Here is a 19,833-nt window from a genome sequence, read left to right as displayed (position 1 = left end):
AAGATTTTAAGAAGCTTTAAAGCCTCCAGCCTCACATAAACAGTGTAAAATCAGCTACTGACAAACCTTTACATCTTCCAACAAAAGATGAACAGCAGAGAAAGAGTTTTTGGATTTAGGTTTTCAACTATTTTAGTTCTAGCCTCTTCTTAGGTAGTTTTTGTCTCATCATTTTTCACTCGGTTAAAACGGCTTATGCCTTTTGGGGAGGGGAACAAGAAAGCTGCTCCATCCATGCAAGAACAGTCACCAACTCCGCCTTTGCAGAAAAAGGAGGAACATTTGCATTTTAGTCACAACTGTGTCATTTTTTTCCAATAAAGTCTAAAGTTTACAGAGTTGATTTTTAAAGCTTTGAGATTTGAATTCATATTCATAGCATTTAAGTAAGAGGACACAATACTACCTGTTCTTTTTTTTTTATCACGACTACTGTAGGTAAAAAGTAACCATGAACTTCTACCATCTGAATGAATTAAAGGTATGAAAATTCACCAATAGGACAGAGGTAACGGTTACATTTAGACACTTTTACATAATGTCATATTTAGCACATTGGTTGCCAATATTTGGATAAATGATACAAACATTGTTGTCTGTAATCTAAAAATATCGTTTAGCTTTTCCTTTTATGGCAGGCTTAAGAATCCATCATATAGTGCAGGTAAAGCTATGGGGGTCTTACATACTCGGCTGTGCTATTTATCGCAGCACAGAGTGAGGATCAATTCACCCATTGCTGCTGAGCAAGGAATAGTCTTAGAATCCAACACTGTAAAAACAGAAGCAATGAGAGATAAGGGCAGCAAGAGTTAGATTTAAAGGACTTGAATACAAAAAAAAGACATAAGAAGTTAATAAATCCCCCGTGACATATTCCTGCTGTTATTTGATTCAACTCAAGTAAGTCTTTCCTTGCAAAAGGTGCAGTCGCTGCAAGTTTTGAGCTGCTTGGTATTTTAAGCATGTCAGTGGGATTTTCAACTTGGAAATCCGAGTACCTTATAACCCGCTGCCACCTTGTGAAAGGATCAGCCTTGTATTGTTGTAGCGTTTTGAATAGATTAATTACCCTGCATGGTGATGTGGGTTCACTGAGTAGCTGACTCACAGTTCAAACAAAAAAAGGAGCTGTCCTTCCCAAACTCTATGAAAGAATATATAAAAAACTGCAATTCAAGTGTTTTTTTTACCATGCTTATTAAGCTTCATATTCTGTATTAAAATGTAACAGCACATTATATATTGTATGTCTAATATCTAAAACAAGCTGAATATAAAATGCAATTCCATCTTTAGCTAAATAAGAGCTACAATAGTCATATATTACATGCTTTTGGCAGACAAAAATAGAAGAAAGAGTCAATTCCCCCCCTTTTTTTTTTTTTCCTTTGCAAAATTAAATCACACCCGGTCATCTTTGCCAAACAAACATTAAATTTGCAGTGATTCTTAGGAATGGTGAGGTGGGATAACACATTTAGAATAGGCTGATATTGGGGGATACACATAAAAATTGACCTTTTCTGAATTATGGTTTTACTTGAGCAGCAGGAAGCAGTCTGATGCTGTCACCCCCTTTTTGGTCATTTGCTCCAGAAAACATACCTAGCCAAGTGGGAATCCTCACAGTTCTTATAATAGTCAGTCCAAGTTCTCCAAGTTAACAAGAAATAGTTAAAGGTATAGTAGAGGATTTTCACAAATTTTTGGAAAGACCTGCCCTCTCCACTTAAAAAAAAAAAAGGCACATGCACAACCCTGTACATACTCCAGAGAAGGAACGCCTATTAAATGCGTGTGAGAGCATTCACAAGCCCATTTCTCCTTGTGCTATAGGAAAAAAAAATAAGGTTGCAGGAGAGCAGGTGGTGAGTTTGTCAATCAAATGTCTCATTGTTTAGCATCCAGCTCTATCTGATTTAAATCGGTGACATTCTACATCCTGTGCTGTGATCAATTTCTCAGCAAACATGAAAGCAGAGATGAGAAGCTGGTTGACATATTCTTATAAAAGAAATAAGACACAATATTAGTATTTTTAGTTTAAGAAGTTTTAAGTAGGTTAGCTGCTTTGGTGATTTTATCAGAACGAAATTTAACAATGAGTAGAAGAATGTAAAAATGATTTCTCATTTCAAAATTATAACTAAAATCTAGATTTTCAAGAAGATAAATGTTTGTCAATTCTTTCGCATGCAATGGACACGCAGAGGAATTAAAATTGTTTCTCTCCATCTCTGTGGAGTACACAAGAAATATCTGACATTTAGTTAGTCAAGACAAAATCAAACAGATATCAAACAATTACACATAGTAAAAGTAACAAAGTAAAAACACAGTGTACCCAGTGCAAAGATAGGCACATACTGGCAGTGAAGTATTCCTTGTAAACACAGTGTGTAATGAGCATAGTAGTGTGTTTAAGTAATACATAGTATGTAGTAGTAGCAGTGCAAGCAGTCCGTTTGTGTGGGGTCATCTAATAAGTAGTAGCAGCATGATAAATAAAGAGTACTGGTAGTAGTGCAATGCAGTACTTTGTGAGTCCTGGGTTAAAGTCCTGGGCGTTCTGTGCACATGTCTCTAGCAGGGGTGTGGGGTATTAGTGTGTTTAAAATTAATGACCGATTTCTAATAAATTAATAGGAATTACATTTTCTGTTTGTTTCCGTTTCTTTCTCTCTCTCTCTGCGGGAGACTGTTTCTGCATCTCCTTGAAATGTTTTTTTCTTCCTCTCCCTTTTAAGTTTTTGTCTCAGATCTCTCCCTTTTTTTTACATTTTATTCTCTGGTATATATAAATACATCACTGTCTGACAAGATATGCACAAAAGGATCTAGCCACTAGGTCAGATTATAGTATAGAATAGAATAGAATAGAATAGAATAGAATAGAATAGAATAGAATAGAATAGAATAGAATAGAATAGAATAGAATAGAATATCTAGAAAATAGAAAATCCCTTTATTGTCCCACAATTACTGTAGGTCATATAGAGTAATCACTAAAACAAAATCTGACCAACAACAATATGGTAAAAGCAACACAGTATTTCTAGTTTAAACTTAAGAATAAAACATCCAGTTTGGCTGAGTTACTCAACTCAACTCAACTTTATTGTCAAATGTGCTACATGAAACATACAACACAGATGAAATTTCCATCCCCTCAACCCCACGGTGCATAATAAAATATAAAAAAAAAATATATATATATATATATATGTATTAAATGAGCCATAGCACGAAAAATAAAAACCTAAGATATAAAATAAATATTAAAATATTAATATGTAAACAGTAGTGTGAATGGTGCAAATAGTGCATAGAGTAGCAGTCCTGGGGAGAGTGGTGGAAAGTAGTGGAGGATGGGGATATTGGGGGGTCAGGGAGGGGCGAAGGGGGGCAGGGCAGGGAGGGAATTGAGCATCCTCACTGCCTGATGGAAGAAGCTGTCTCTTAGCCTACTGGTTCTGGCCCGGAGACTCTGCAGCCTCCTCCCGGACGGCAGCAAGGTGAAGACATTGTGGGCGGGGTGAGTGGGGTCACCTGCGATCCTGGTGGCTCTGCGGGTGAGGCGGGAGTGATAAATGTCCAATAGAGAGGGGAGGGGGACACCGAGGATCTTCCCAGCTGCTTTCACGGTGCGCTGCAGTGTCTTGCGGCAGGCTGCAGTGCAGGCTCCGTACCACACGGTGATGCTGCTGGTCAGGATGCTCTCGATGGTGCCCTTGTAGAAGGAGTGCAGGATGGGGGACGGGGCTCTTGCTCTCCTCAGTTTCCGCAGGAAGTAGAGTCTCTGTTGGGCTTTCTTTCCCAGGGACGCGGTGTTGGTGTCCCAGGACAGGTCTTGAGAGATGTGGACACCCAGGAACTTGGTGCTGCTCACCTGCTCCACCTCAGCACCATTGATGATCAAGGGAGCGTGCTGGGCAGGCCTTCTCCTGAAGTCCACCACAATCTCCTTTGTCTTCTCTACGTTCAGATGGAGATGGTTGTCCTGGCACCACGTGGCCAGGCGGCTCACCTCACTCCTGTAGTTTGTCTCATTGTTGTTGTTGATGAGACCCACCACAGTTGTGTCGTCTGCGAATTTGACGAAGATGTTGGAGCTGAATGTTGGATTGCAGTCGTGGGTCAGCAGAGTGAAGAGGAGGGGGCTCAGCACACATCCTTGGGGGGCCCCCGTGTTCAGTGTGATGGTGCTGGAGGTGTTGCTGCCAACCCGAACAGCCTGTGGTCTCCCCGTCAGGAAGTCCAGCAGCCAGTTGCAGAGGGAGGTGTTGAGTCCCAGCTGGACCAGTTTGCCGATGAGCTGCTGGGGGACGATGGTATTGAATGCTGAGCTGAAATCGATAAACAGCATTCTGACATGTGAGTCCCTGGTCTCCAGGTGGGTGAGGGCTGAGAAATAATTTGTCAAAAAAGACTAAGTCAAACATGTCACTACTTATATTCGTCCTATTTCGAAATGTATTTAATTATCTGAATGAAAACAACAAAGATATAAAAACATTTAAGGGAGCAAATATGTTGTACTACAGTGTTACCTTTATGGTATTATTTCTACCTCAATTAATATGATTTGACCTTTTTGGATACTTGGAGAGATAAAAGCTCTTACCCAACTGGAGACCAGGATTTCAAACCAATGCCGACCAGCAGTGGACTGAGCAAACAAGCTTCTCCAATCCTTTCTGTCAACTATAACACCTGCTAGTTTTATCTCGATTGTTTCCCTAGCTGGCACACTAATTTAAAGCTGAATAATGAAAAGAGTTTAAATGCTTCTTTGTGTCTTTTGATTCTCATTAACAAATTAAAATTCATGCATTGCCCTTTAAAACTAGGAAGAGTGATTTGAAGTGATTATTTGTTTCAATTAGGGTTTTAAATATTACTCTTACAGGTATTGCTTACTAATCAATAAAGTAATCCCATTCTGACTCTCTACACAGAAGTCTTTGGCAGGTGCTGGGGGCAGAATTAAGAAGAATGTTTCCATGTCAGCACCAAATATAAATATCCATCATCTGGTGATGAATGAAACAGTCAAGGGAGACTAAATTTGCTCTGCGTCTGTGTAGGCCCTGATAACTCTCCCCAAACATATCTTGTCCTTCACCAGAATGTCAGAGTAAACCTTTTTCTGAGACAAAAAGAATGCAGTGATTAAATTCCAGCCGTCAGCCACTGAGAACTTCAACACTTGAGAGGATAACAGCAGCCAAGGTCAGTGCATTCACATTCCAAAGCATGGCTCCTTGGGTCTGTTTGCTGGTTGTTTTTTATTGTTTTTATTTCTTTTCCTTTGAGGCAAGGTGGAAAGGAATATCCGGGAGCAAAAGCTTGGAAAACTATCAACATGGTGCAATGTAATTTAGTACAACAACGTTTCCAAGGTATAAAAGCAATGAGTTGCAGGCTGTTTATTAATCGGCAAGCTTACACTGCAGTATGGTCTTAACTATGATTCATTACATTCACTGAGTCTTGTATGAAAATAAAAGAGGCGCCTAAGGAAGCTGCTGGATTTCAGCCACCCTAAATTGCTGTAAATTGCTTCTGCATTACATGCAAATACTTTTTTGTGTGTAGTTCTTATAGCCTGTTTTCTCTCCCTCTCACTTTATTTTCCTACTGATTAAAAATGTATAAAAGTTGAAGTTTTAAGATCCTCATCATAAGTCGCCATGGGGTTTTTCAAGTTTACACACTTGAGGCAGAGTTTGATATTTTATTCATTAACGGGTCTCCTCACATCATAATTATTGAGGTAGATTTCAGTAGCTTGCCTTAAAGTCAAGGCTGACATTTCTTCCTTTATGAGGAGCCCACTGCAGTGAATGTTCACCAACTGTTGAGGGTTTCATGTCACCCCTTACAGCAACTGCAAAATGAGTTCTTGAGGACAATTTTGATGTGTAAAAGCGATAAAAGCTCTCATATCCAGGGCAAGAATCGGGTCAGGATGGGAGTTTTTTTTTTTTTTTTATTTCCACTGCTTCTAAATGCCAAATATAAAAAGGAAGGAAAAAAATATATCTGGGCTAAGAATCAGAAATCTTGTTGTGGTTTTTAACGTAACCACTGGATTCATTATTATGTGAGACCAATTATAGCAGTTCAATTTATCAATGTGTTTTACCATTTAGGATAAATGCCTTATCATACATCATAGAAAGAATATAAAAAAAACATTAATTTACCAATATAATCCTGGGTAAATGAATTACTCGGCAAACTAATAAACTGTTTATTAACACATACTAACTGTTTAAATCAATAAATAATACACAGAATGAACAACTACCACAAAAAGACTAGGCAGAAAGAAGAAACTGTTTATATTATAAATAATGAAATGGGAACATTTCTGAAGTTGTGGATGAATGTTTATTTTTATTATCAGCTAAATCAGCTTTATTTGTTATCCAAATTAATACAAATTGTATGCCAGGAACAAATGTTTATTGAGTAGAGGATGTTATTTCATAATACAACAAAATAAGAGGACTAGTTTATGTCTCTCAGTGGAATGGCTTTTATCCTAAAGTTGGTAACACAAAATATTATTTTATGCATTCTTAAATTAAGTGTATTTTTTATCAAAAGACATTTTATCACAAGATATATATATATATATATATATATATATATATATATATATATATATATATATATATATATATGTATATATATATATGTATATATATATATGTATATATATATATGTATATATATATATGTATGTATATATATGTATGTATATATATATATATATATATATATATATATATATATATATATATATATATATATATATATATGTATATATATATGTTTAACATATATATATATATATATATATATATATGTTTAACATATATATAAAATCAGTAAAATCAGGGGGAAAATTGTTCTTGGGTTTATTTCACAGATAATGTGAGTTTCTCTGGGCCGCCTAAATAAAATCAAGCAATAATTTTAAATCTCACTGAAAGGAAGAAATCCACAACATCTGGCTCATTTTCAAGAGCTGTGTATCCCATCCTTTTGTGCTTGATTGCACTGTGAATTTACAGCAACACCAGTCGATGTGAAACCTCACTTGACTCTATCCTCCAGGCCAATAATAACAGCTGCTGTGATATAACTTATGTGTTGAAAATGTGTTACAAAGTAAAAACATGTAATAACTAGCTCTAATTGAATTAAGTATTTTAGATATCTACACAATTAATAAATTTTACATTCTGTTATATTTTCAAAGCAACTTTGCCAGCAGTGATCTGATCTACAGCAAAGATTTCTCTCTTTTGACCTCTTCCTCCTTCTGTCCATCCTCACATCAAACAGTATAAAGGATGTCTCTGTCTTGGATCGATTAAGGAACGTGTGTTTTTCACTCTGTGGATCTGAGGCCTTCAGCAAGCAAACAGCACATCAGCCCCAGCTTCTTATCTCCCCACCAACCTGGCCCATTGCCCTTGGAACCAACTAGGGTTACACTGAAGAATAGGAGGATGGAAAAAAGAATCTGGGTGACAAACTTCTTAAGTTTTGGCCAAAAACATTTTTTATTTTTGCAGGGATCTTCGCAGACAGAGAAAAAAACAATGCTGAATAATAGACAGCAAAAGACTTTCAGATACTTCTGACTGGGCCAAGATGATTGGAATGGACCTAATACAACAGTGGCTTGACGGGGTTGCCTGGGGCCCCCTGGAAACGGATATTCCCCCCTTTCCCACCCCAGCAGTGTATCACATTTTCTTTATTTGATCCAGTCAAAATAACTAACTTGCTGTGTTTTATCCTGGCCTATGATATGCTGTGTACACAGCAAAAGGCAGTCAGTGAAGCTGGCCCTTGGATCTGTACTACACATTTGATAGAAAAATGCATACCCATGAAACTTTGACTCTACAATTAGCAATTCAATTGGTCAGATTACAAGCGTATAATCTAATAACAAGTGTTATTTCAGCTTCTGAAGAAGCACTTTAACAGGTTAGTGTAGAAAATGCACCACTTTATCTACCTGCTCCTCCATAACCTAACAATGAGTCAAAAGAAAAAAAAAAATTCTAGTTAATTCGGCATCACACCAATAGGCTCTGAGGCAGATCGTTACCTGAACAGGACTGCAGGGTAATTAGCCCAATTTAGAGTGGCTGCTGAGCCAAACAAAGAGGAGAGACTTACAGTATGAGTGTGTGTGCACAGGAACTAGTGGAAGCAGCATAATGCAAACATAAGGCAGTGTTTAGTGTTGTGTGAGTGTTGAGCCAAAAATTAAGTGATTACAATTTACAGCTTTTCACTTATATTCACCCTTCAAGAAATAAGATGGAGGTTATCTCTGACAGGCATCAAAGGCTCATTGTGAGGAAAGACAGCTGAGGGACTTGAGCTAAAAAAACAAAACATTTAAAGTTACTTCAATCTGAAAAACTCACATGGAAAGAAAAAAAAATAGAAACATTTTATTGATACAGTTACTTTAGTCTCGCTCAGACCTCGACAGAAAACAGCACTGAATTTAGTTTGATATGCATAAACAGGAGTAAAGAAAAGGGATGTTTCCTCCCAGGCCTGAAACTGATGGTGGCGTGGAGATTCAGTCCATGACTGCTGGTTGGCAAGATGGTGTTCCTTAGCTAATACTAGAGCTTCACTCAGGGACCTAGAAGATGGAAGTGCAGCTTGGATAACACAGGTTGCATTAACCGGTCCATTAAGAACAAGCATGAAGTAACAGTAGAGAGAAAAAACTCCCCTTTTGGACCGCTGGCAGAACGAGGCTCAACATGGTGGCCTGCCGGACCGTTTATTCAGTTGAACGTCCGCTTAGGCTCCATTAAACACATTAAAGGTCTGACATCAGATCGCATATTCCATATTTTCAGTGCTGATTCTACATATACAGCTATGGGTTGTTTACAGGTGCAGTATTAAAAGGAAATGAACCATAGCAATAACTAATGTACCATAAATTAACTCTAATCTCTCTAAACAATATGTAGAGAATATGCAACATAAGATTATTAATTAACCATGGTTATATTTTTTTATCCAAAAAAAACACAGATATATCCTTTTATGTATACAGTATTAATAACTGAAATAATACCAATAACAGGACAAAAGATGAGGAGCTAAGAAAGGTCATGATGATGCTCAGTTCAGTTTTGGCTTCTTCTTGTTTGATCGTTCTCGAATCCTTAAAATCCTTTCATTAATACTGTGTGTATTTGTATGATGAGGCTTTAGTAAGATGCATTTTACAATGAAAAAGTAGACCCTCATATCTATATTACTAATTTGCTGTCAGATTTCATTGGACCTTCTTTAAAAAATAGACCTTCTTTGTAAAAAATATTATTCCTATCACAAAACGTATTCAGTGCAGGAACAGCATTTGTTATAGAGATACGTCATTGTTATTAAACATGAAAGTTGCCTCAGCTATTTCTGCCAACGTTTTAAAGTTTTATTAGCAAGAACGAACCTGGGCACTCTATATATGGTTAACACAGGAACTATGGCTTTCAGCTTGAAACGCTAAGCTCCTGCCTAGTTAGCATTAATAATAGTGATTAACTGCATCTGTGGAGATCAGCGTCGATTTTAGGAGAAAATTAAAGGTAAGAACAAAAACAAACTCCAGTATCATATCTGCTTCACGTCATAACAGGGCTCTATGTATTGGAGGACAGCTTTAAGGCAAACACTCCACTTAACAGTGACGTACAAACCAGATAATACATGGTTTCAATTGTTTTCAGTTTTTTGGAAAAGCAGAAAAAGCATTTGCACTCCGCCTTTTTAATCTGATACCATTAAAATACATTTTAAACATCTACTTTCTTTATTTGTGAAATTATGCATTACTATCTGTTGGACTATTAAATCTTTGGAAAATGACAAAATTAGGAACATTTCCAGGTTAGTATAAAAAGCTTTGCAAATCTAACAAAAAAGCATGTAACAAACATGGGTACTGGCTGTCTATTCATGTTTTGTATATTACATTCAATAAGAAATGTTGTCTGAGTGGTTAAAACGTGAAAAGAAGTGAATTTTCACTGAGGAGTGAAAATTCCTTGGATTAAGGCGCCACTGTCCCTTTGAGCTCAGTCTATTCACTACTCACTTGGAGTAATCTCATTAAATATCTTTTGTGGGTCCTCAAAACAGCTCAAAAAGTGCCATAAGTGGCTACCAACATTTTCTGTGTACTAAAGTGCTGCAATTATTCTTTCGAGTATACTAAGGCTGATCTATAATTCATTCTGCGAAGTTCATTGTTATTCTCATTGGTGGAAAGGGCACTCTGGGGAATGTGATCGGGTCTATTCTTGCAGTTAATTAGAAGAGCGGAGAGGCTGGGTTTTTAACACAAAAAAAATGCAATGAAGGAGACAGAAGGGCATTAGGTGATGGTGAAATTTGACTTATTGGGAAATTGGACAAATGAAGTCTATGGATGGATCCTATCTCTAAAACCAAAAAAAGGGGGGAAAGTAATTTTTAAAAATCTATTTGACTTCATTATCTAAGTGGTTCCTACCGATCCTCCTTAATTGTGGTGTTTAAAGAGACCAAGAAAATTATGGCAAAAAGCATCTTTAAACATATAATAACAAAACAAGTGAAAGTTTAAAACTTTCTTTACAATATCTATCTGTTGCAATCTGTTGCTGTTGCAATATCTATATGTTGCTGAGGAAAGTATCACAGTGAAGCGGCAGCATTTACACCAGAGTAATTCAAATGCAAAAATCATTCTTGTTTCAGAGCTATTCTTGTTTTGTTTTTTTTAAACCTTAAAACAGTTATTAGTTTTAATGTACAGGCAGATGCAATAATTTACATTTACATTTACAAGTCCCCTCAAAATGCATCTTCACTTTGTACAAAGCAGTAATATCAGCTACTAATAAACAATGTAGATCTTTTTATTTTTTTCTCTAAACATCCACTTGTGTAATTTCTCTGTGTTGTGGGGGGCTGGAAGGAAATAGAAATAAAACCACAAGACAAAGTACTACTTTTATAGATTTGACAGGCAATAAAGAATCCAAGACCGTTCTTAACACATATATTAGCCCATTTCCCAAGGCCCGGGGACATATTAGTGCGGCTGGAGAATATTCATTCATAAATAAATAATGGTGAAGCAGCTTATGGGGGGCATCTGGCTTTATATTCCTATTAGCTGCTGTGCTCATGAAGCCATGTATCATGATAAAGAGGATTCATGAGCCCTTTTCCTTTTCAAAATATGTTCCTTCAAGCTGTTTGTTCTTGTGCCAAAGTGTAATATTAAAATCATGTTACATTCTTTTCCAACTCAAGGCAAAGAAATAATATTGAAATTATTGTGAACTGTCTTGTGCTTTGGACTCTTTCGATTCAGGCTTCCTGTAACACTTGTTGATTTAATCTTTGATTTTTTTCCCCACTCAGGTTTGGTGCAGTTCTTTCCTTTCCAAAAAGGAAACAGATGCAGCATGGATTTTCCTCATTCATCTCCTGCTCAACCTTCTAAAAAGCTCCTCATTTTTTAGCTTCACCAAATCCAGATGCTGTCCGCTGCAGAGGATAAAGTTGTACAAAGGATGACAAAGTGAACAGCTCCCAGCTACCAGAAATGACATCTACATGAGTTTTCACACAAAAAAGGCTATTTTACATTTTTTCGATGCCCTTTTGCGGTGGACTCTTCCTGCTCACCATACTTCAGTCAGGCTGGCTGAGAACCATCGGAGTCAGAGCGAGCAGAATGAAAAACAGCTTCTTCCCAAGAGTTCACTGCTGAATTCATAAAACATGCATGCACACACACCTGATGGACAAGTGCAACACAGCTCACGGGCAATACATACATAATTGCGCTGCTCCATGCCTTGTACTGTTTTTATTGGGCTCCTTTTGCAATTTTCTCGCATCTAAGACTGCATATTTAAAATGTATGCACATTCAACTTTAAATGATTAGTTTCTGTTTTTTTGACAACCTTCATACAAAGCATTGATTTTGATTTTAGCTACAGGGATCTATAATAGTTAACTAATACACTTATCACCAATACAAAACAAATGTTAACTGAAGTTCCTTCATAAGATGCATTTTCTCAATGCACACACAAAAACATTGAATCATGTGTCCAAATTTCTTAATATCAGCATATATTCAAAATCTAGATACCTTACAATAAAATACAGTCTAATTGCCAACTGTCAAAATGCCAATTAGTAAAAGAAATCCCAGACAATTGCATCGAGGCACTGAATTTTTAGCAATCACTTCTACTGAAAAAAATATATGACAATGAAAAGGAATTAATCCTCATCCTTAACAAGAAGAAACCTAAAGTTGAACAAGAATGACAATCTGCTGACATTTAGCATTATGAACATGGAGTTAATAAGACAGGAGGGAGACTGAAAAACAGCCAAGCCCTAACCCTGGAAAAATGTATTTCTTTTTTTTATGGGGAATACAGAAATAATGCAAAAAGTTAATGGCATTAATAGTTAAATCAAACACTGAAACATTGAGCAAGGAGTCCTCACACCGGAAAGGAACAGAGAAGAAAAATGGAAAAATAAATGTATTATTATACAGACTTGCATTCTCTATTTGCAGAAATATACCACATGCCTAATGTCATTATAAACTAATGTTACAAAGATGTACAGTAAATCCTTCTACACACATCAGCAATAAAAGGACTTTCATTCACAGATGGGTTCATGCTTTTATTCTCTGCCACCATACTGCCGATCATAAAAAACAGGCTATCAGAGTAATTGTGATGACACAGAAAGTGCTGTCAGCAGAAATCACCTGAACTGTATAAGGGGTCATTACACCTGTCTGCTCCGACAACCATAGCAACAGTAAAATGGGATATTTACTGCACACTCCATCCGTTTGCTGCAAACTCAAGGGATTTACAGCCCACTAACATGCTGATCCACCGTTCATCTTAAAAATAGATCCGAATAATTACTATGTGCATCTAAATGACTGACCTGATGTAAAGTGTTCCATTAAATTGATCCTTTTGTTATAAAAATGCTGTTTGTGTGATGGACGTTATGGACATGACAGGCTAATAGATTTGGCTGAATGCATCTTAAGCTGAGCCCATGTCCACTTTTAAAGGAGCTGAACAAATAATTCCTTTTAACTTTGAAGAGAAATTGCAAAAAGTAACACAACAGCAGCTTTGGGAATAGGTGCCCATGAGTGCACGCATCTATATTAAAATCAGACCATTGTTTGGATGGTTTTGATCAAAATTTGAGTGGTGGTTTATCTCAGCGCTATCTTAGGGTATTTGCTTTATCCGAGAACACCGGATAAGGAAAAAGAGGAAATGACAGCAGAGGAAGATAGAGAGAAAGGAATGAAAAAGGAGATAGCTTCTCATTTACTGTGAGATTTTACCCATCTTGAGACTATGATGGCATCCCAGTGGTGTTTACATCTTTCTCCTCTGGTACTGAGTACGATTGGGCATTCCTGATGACAGTGGGGAGAATTGGCCTTAAATGAAACAACCACACAAACATATAAACTCCATCCACACACAAAAATACACACCCTTCACTGTTAGGTATAATGCATCTGCAGCGGCATCACCTCCGCCCCGTTTCGCTGCTGTCTTGGATCACTGGTCATGCTGTCCAACACTGTTCTGCCTGGGAAAGATCTCAACTATCAATCTCTAAGCTGTCAGCTACTCTGACCCACTGGACCTCAGACGGATCCTTCAACAGAAATCAAACAACCCTTCCTCTGCAGTGAGTCTGATGCTTGTTTGCCCTCCTTTGAACATATCTCTCTAAAGGTTGACTGAGTGAAAAAAAAAATAACAACCAGTAAACAAGCTGTGTGAAAGTGAAAAAGGCTAATAGATGTATTAGATGCTGACGTAAATTATGTGCCGGAAGAAATCACGAGTTACACAATCCTCCAAACTTAAAGCAACATTTAAAGATAATTCATTTTTAATGAGCCAAACATGAAAAAGAATCAGTTTCTGTAGCTCTACATTTAGTTATTCTTTGTTTGCATCTGTCATTATTCCTTTTTCTTTTAAGATCTCACCTCTATGAGGGCAGGACACCTAATAATCTGTTGTTACAGACAGGTTCATATTGTTGACCTTTATCCGTGCAGGCACATACATAGTAAGCTTAAGGTCTCTCACCTCTCGGCTAGTGGCTCTCTGTCTCTGTCTTCCCCTGGCCATTCCCCTGAATTCTAACCTCCTTTTCCTGCCTTGTAAAATCAATACGTATTGATTCCTCTGCACTCTTCAGGGTAGAGTCAAAAGAGGGGACAAAGGAGATAAAACCATAGGCGGATTGTCAGAGTAACTCCACCACACCACCGGGGACTTAACCGATCATGAGAGATGAGTCAGATACTGGTTTGAATCCCTTTGAAAGCACTGGGAAATAAGAGCATAATGGGGTCTGGTGGTGATAGAGGACCGTGGCCATGTTGGCTGGGGGGTCTTAGCATATGACAGCTAAACAGAGAGTGGAGCCAAGATACATGAAGAGAAAAGAAAAGGGCTGTCGCTTTAAGGTAGTGGTAATCAGGACTTTGATCTGTAAAAATCAAAGAAATAAATAATGCTAATACTTCTATTAATATGTGGTAAACAGTATCATCTAATTTAAACAAATTGTCATCTTTCAATAAGAATAAGACTTTTGATCAAATATAGAAGCATAAGGAATTGTCCCACGTTAACAAATACGCTAATCCATCTTATCTTCAGTATTTATACGATATGTGGTGCTTAAACGTTACATAGTGATACCCATAAGTCATTTAAAGTAAAAAATAGGGAATAAATTAGCAGTATCAATTTTCACAATATTTTCCCTTTGCAAGCAGGAATCTCTTCTATAAACTTCCTGGAACAGCTTAAATGTAGATTCTCAAACATTTTGTGTAATAATACTTTATCTAGCAAGTTTTCTTTTTTTTACATTTTATTTGAGAGTCATGACAACAGCGATTCGTATATATATATATATATATATAAAAACACCATTTTAATTCTTAAAGGTCTTTTAAATTCTGTAATTCCCCAAGCTTACACTTCAACATCAAAACTTTGAGATATTTTTTCTGTAGCTTTTGAAACTTTTCAAATATGTACTAGATTTATACATTAAACTTTTTTTTCTTTTTTTTATGAATCCATGTTTGTAGTTTTAGATAAATCCCTCACTGATGAGCTGAGCTGTTATACTAACATAATACAACAAAACTTCCGAACTGTGCACTTTCTTTCTCAAACTGAATGTTAAAGGTGTTCAATTATTTTTCTCTTCTCTAAAAGCTAAGCCCATACAGGCTTTCATCTGCACATCCCTGCTCCTGCACTTCTATAATGCCTGACCAGGCAATAAGTGAAATAACAACCCAGTCAACAAATTTAGAGCCTTTTGTGTGCCGCTTAGTGCTGGTATCTTAGATTACGCGCAGTCTGTGGAGCAGGAAGACAATAAGCCATAGATTTGTGTGCTTATACACTTGGGTGCACAAACAATTCTGCTTTAAAACGCAAGCTTGGGGGGGTATAGGGGTCTTTGTTGGATTGTAAAATACAACATCGACAATTAGCCTCTAGCTGGTTTAGTTGATTTAGAAGAATGCTTTATGGCGACAGACTGCAACAGTGTTGAGCATTGGTTAATATTAAATGTTAAAAAAGCATCAAACACAGAACACTGTCTCTGCATAACCATAGCTGCAAATCAAATTTAGCTGCAAAGTGAAGAATGATGAAATGCTGTGGGCTAGTTTGTTTGGGGAAAGCTCCACCTGCTGGTGAAACATGTGTACTAGTAGTTCCTAAACCCTTTTAAGAAGAAGTCAAAACGCTTTCAGTATTTTAATAAGTTTAATTTTGTACTTGCATGGACTACCAAAGTATATATACATCTGTCCATTTGGACGAAACAAATATAAAAGTGCAAATGATAGAAAAAACAAAATAAAAAAAATAAATTAACTTAAATCTAGAAGACTATGAACTACCTAGTGACAAAACCATTAAATAAAAGAAAATGTACAAGCAGATTGTGGAATAAAGGCTGCAATGAAGTTCAATGACCAGACAACTCAGCCTGCATTAGTCTGATAAAAAAAACAAGTATTTTCACACTTTCAAAAAATAAAGAAATGTCAACATTTGCAACATATTATACAAAACAGCTTGTGGATTATATAAAAAATGTAAAACATGTGAAAGGAAAGACATTCTGTTTATTCCGAATGATTTCTAGCTTAACAGAAAAATGAGACTCAAGACATTCCTTTATTACGCAGCTTTCTAAATTCAGCATCATTCAGAGATACATAATATCCTTTACATGTGACATTGCTTAAGGCTAGCGAACAGTTTTATTATATTACATCTGTAGTGTTTACATTTGAAAAATGCCTCAAAAGCCTATCTTAAAGCACTGCAAGGCTTTTAAACATGAGCTCTACTTGAGGGTGTATGTTTAAAGTGCCAAAGAATCTGCAGAACCAAGGGATGTAACTCAAATACAGGATGCTGCTACTAGAGTTTCGAGGTTTAATGCAACTTTAGATAAGCAGCAAAATGCATTCCCATGTATTTTACATGTCTTGTTATCTAAACAGAGTTGACCTGTTTGCTGAGTTCACAAACCATGAAAAGAAGTCATTTGAAAAACTGCATCTTAGAAATTTGAGTCAATAATAAAATTAGAATCACAGTGTGACTGAAATGATTGATGTCTGATAAAACATTTACAGCTTTAAAAAAACTACATTTACTATCTCTATTTATTGCATTATTCCTTTAACTTCTTATTTATCTATATATATCAGAACAACCGCATCTTTGATGCAGCTCAGCAAATGATAACATGGGTTCACTAACTTTCCTTTCGACTGAAGTAAACTAATGAAAGGCTTTCAAAATACACAGTTATAGATCATGAGTTGACATAGTAACCGCTTTTAAATTTTCACATCCATACTGTTATCTTTGCTGGTGTAAAATGGTAAATGTTAAACAATGACAGAAACCCACCAGACTGGTGGGAGCACCTATGAGGAGTTGAATAAAATCTTTACAGATGAAGGAGAAATACTTCTTCTTACAGAATAAAAACTATGAAGAAATTAAATGACACACTTTAATATAAAATTAAGTATTCTTTTGTTTTTGTATTTCAGAAATATCGGGAAGGTGTGCAAATTAAGCAATGGGATATACCAGCCATGCATTGCTTTATATGTTACACAGCTGACTCTTGCATAGTTTAATAAAACAAAGCATGCATTTGTGTTTTCATGCAATACTGCATTCATTAATAATTTTTTAAGTCTGTACAATGAAACGTTTACAAGAAATGGCAAAGGAAAAATAAAAATAAAACAGACATGTTCTGCACTGCATTGCAGGCAGGTAGACAAAGACTGAGATTCAGGTCAAGCATTTTTAACTGGCATTATAACAAGCAGTTAAGTGAGTCTGCCTCTATTTGTTTAATTTATACACTCATCTCACATTATCCAGCTGTTGGGACACCATTATAATAACCAGGCGCATCATGGGTAGAGGTAAATCGTCTGCAATGAAATTGTGTGTTCTTGATCCTATTTGTTTTACTCTATTAATGAAAAATTCTGGAGGCAAAAAATAAATAGGTGCATGAATCAAAATGTGTTACTGAAAAGTGAAACTCTAATATAGAAATTATCCACTGAATGAGATTTTATGTGTTCATCTCTGGTACTTTACATGATTCTGGTTTACAGCTCATGGAAATCCAAATTTCAGTTCCCTAGAAAATATAAATACTATTAAATAGGGGATTTTTTTTACGGACTTAGGGAAGGTTGCTTACTTGAAAGTGTACTGGACATAAAAAGTCACCTATTAAGAAGCTGACTGATCATAAACGTTAAATGCAAGCACATCAATAGAAAGTATAGTGGGAGAAGAATGGCTTACTAGTAAAAGGAACACAGACAAGGATAACCATAGCTTGGAGAGGATTTTGATTCAAAGACCAATTAAAGAATTGTGGGAATATTGGCAAATGGCCTGCAGCCAGTGTTAAAACAAGTCATCAAACAGGTGTCCAGAAAATGAATATTAAATGCTCCTTTGTTTGTCTTAAGCTGCTTCAGAACCAGAGGAATTTATCTGAAGTGTCGTAAACATGGTTACAGATTGCGTAAGCAAAGTGCTTAGACACATAACCCAAGTTAACTGAGGAGCAGTGAGAAGTTTCCACAGCCAGTATTAACTTGTGGATCCAGACCATCTGCTGATGTTGGTCAGCTGATTTACCAAGAAGAAACTCGCACTCAGCACAGTAATCTCCCAAATTTTAAAGCCCTTCATTTTTCGCTCTTATGAGAAACTTTATTAAGATGGTAGTTTGAGATTTTTACGGTATAAGAAACTCTGCACCATCCCACAAGTAGGGCACAGTCTCTGTATCAAAAATCTCTAATTATGGTCAATGTCTCATCTTGATTGAGTAAGAAACTGAAATGAAAACTTCCTTTAGTTGTAAACCTAAGTAAATAGAGGGAGTAAAATATATCAATATTTGTCTAATGAATATAATCCCAATATTCATTACATACACTATATTGCCAAAAGTATTTGCTCACCCATCCAAATTATTGGAATCAGGTGTTCCAATCACTTCCATGGCCACAGGTGTATAAATTCAAGCACCTAGGCATGCAGACTGTTTTTACAAACATTTGTGAAAGAATGGGTCGCTCTCAGGAGCTCAGTGAATTCCAGCGTGGAACTGTGATAGGATGCCACCTGTGCAACAAATCCAGTCGTGAAATTTCCTCGCTCCTAAATATTCCACAGTCAACTGTCAGCTGTATTATAAGAAAATGGAAGTGTTTGGGAACGACAGCAACTCAGCCACGAAGTGGTAGGCCACGTAAACTGACGGAGCGGGGTCAGCGGATGCTGACGCGCATAGTGCGAAGAGGTCGCCAACTTTCTGCAGAGTCAATCACTACAGACCTCCAAACTTCATGTGGCCTTCAGATTAGCTCAAGAACAGTGCGCAGAGAGCTTCATGGAATGGGTTTTCATGGTCGAGCAGCTGCATCCAAGCCATACATCACCAAGTGCAATGCAAAGCGTCGGATGCGGTGGTGTAAAGCACGCCGCCACTGGACTCTAGAGCAGTGGAGACGCGTTCTCTGGAGTGACGAATCGCGCTTCTCCATCTGGCAATCTGATGGACGGGTCTGGGTTTGGCGGTTGCCAGGAGAACGGTACTTGTCTGACTGCATTGTGCCAAGTGTAAAGTTTGGTGGAGGGGGGATTATGGTGTGGGGTTGTTTTTCAGGAGCTGGGCTTGGCCCCTTAGTTCCAGTGAAAGGAACTCTGAATGCTTCAGCATCCCAAGACATTTTGGACAATTCCATGCTCCCAACTTTGTGGGAACAGTTTGGAGCTGGCCCCTTCCTCTTCCAACATGACTGTGCACCAGTGCACAAAGCAAGGTCCATAAAGACATGGATGACAGAGTCTGGTGTGGATGAACTTGACTGGCCTGCACAGAGTCCTGACCTCAACCCGATAGAACACCTTTGGGATGAATTAGAGCGGAGACTGAGAGCCAGGCCTTCTCGTCCAACATCAGTGTGCGACCTCACAAATGCGCTTCTGGAAGAATGGTCAAAAATTCCCATAAACACACTCCTAAACCTTGTGGACAGCCTTCCCAGAAGAGTTGAAGCTGTTCTAGCTGCAAAGGGTGGACC

Source organism: Cyprinodon tularosa, unplaced genomic scaffold, assembly GCF_016077235.1.
Source record: "Cyprinodon tularosa strain WSP-4 unplaced genomic scaffold, ASM1607723v1 ctg246, whole genome shotgun sequence".
Taxonomy (NCBI): domain Eukaryota; kingdom Metazoa; phylum Chordata; class Actinopteri; order Cyprinodontiformes; family Cyprinodontidae; genus Cyprinodon; species Cyprinodon tularosa.
Note: the sequence above shows the minus strand (reverse complement) of the source record.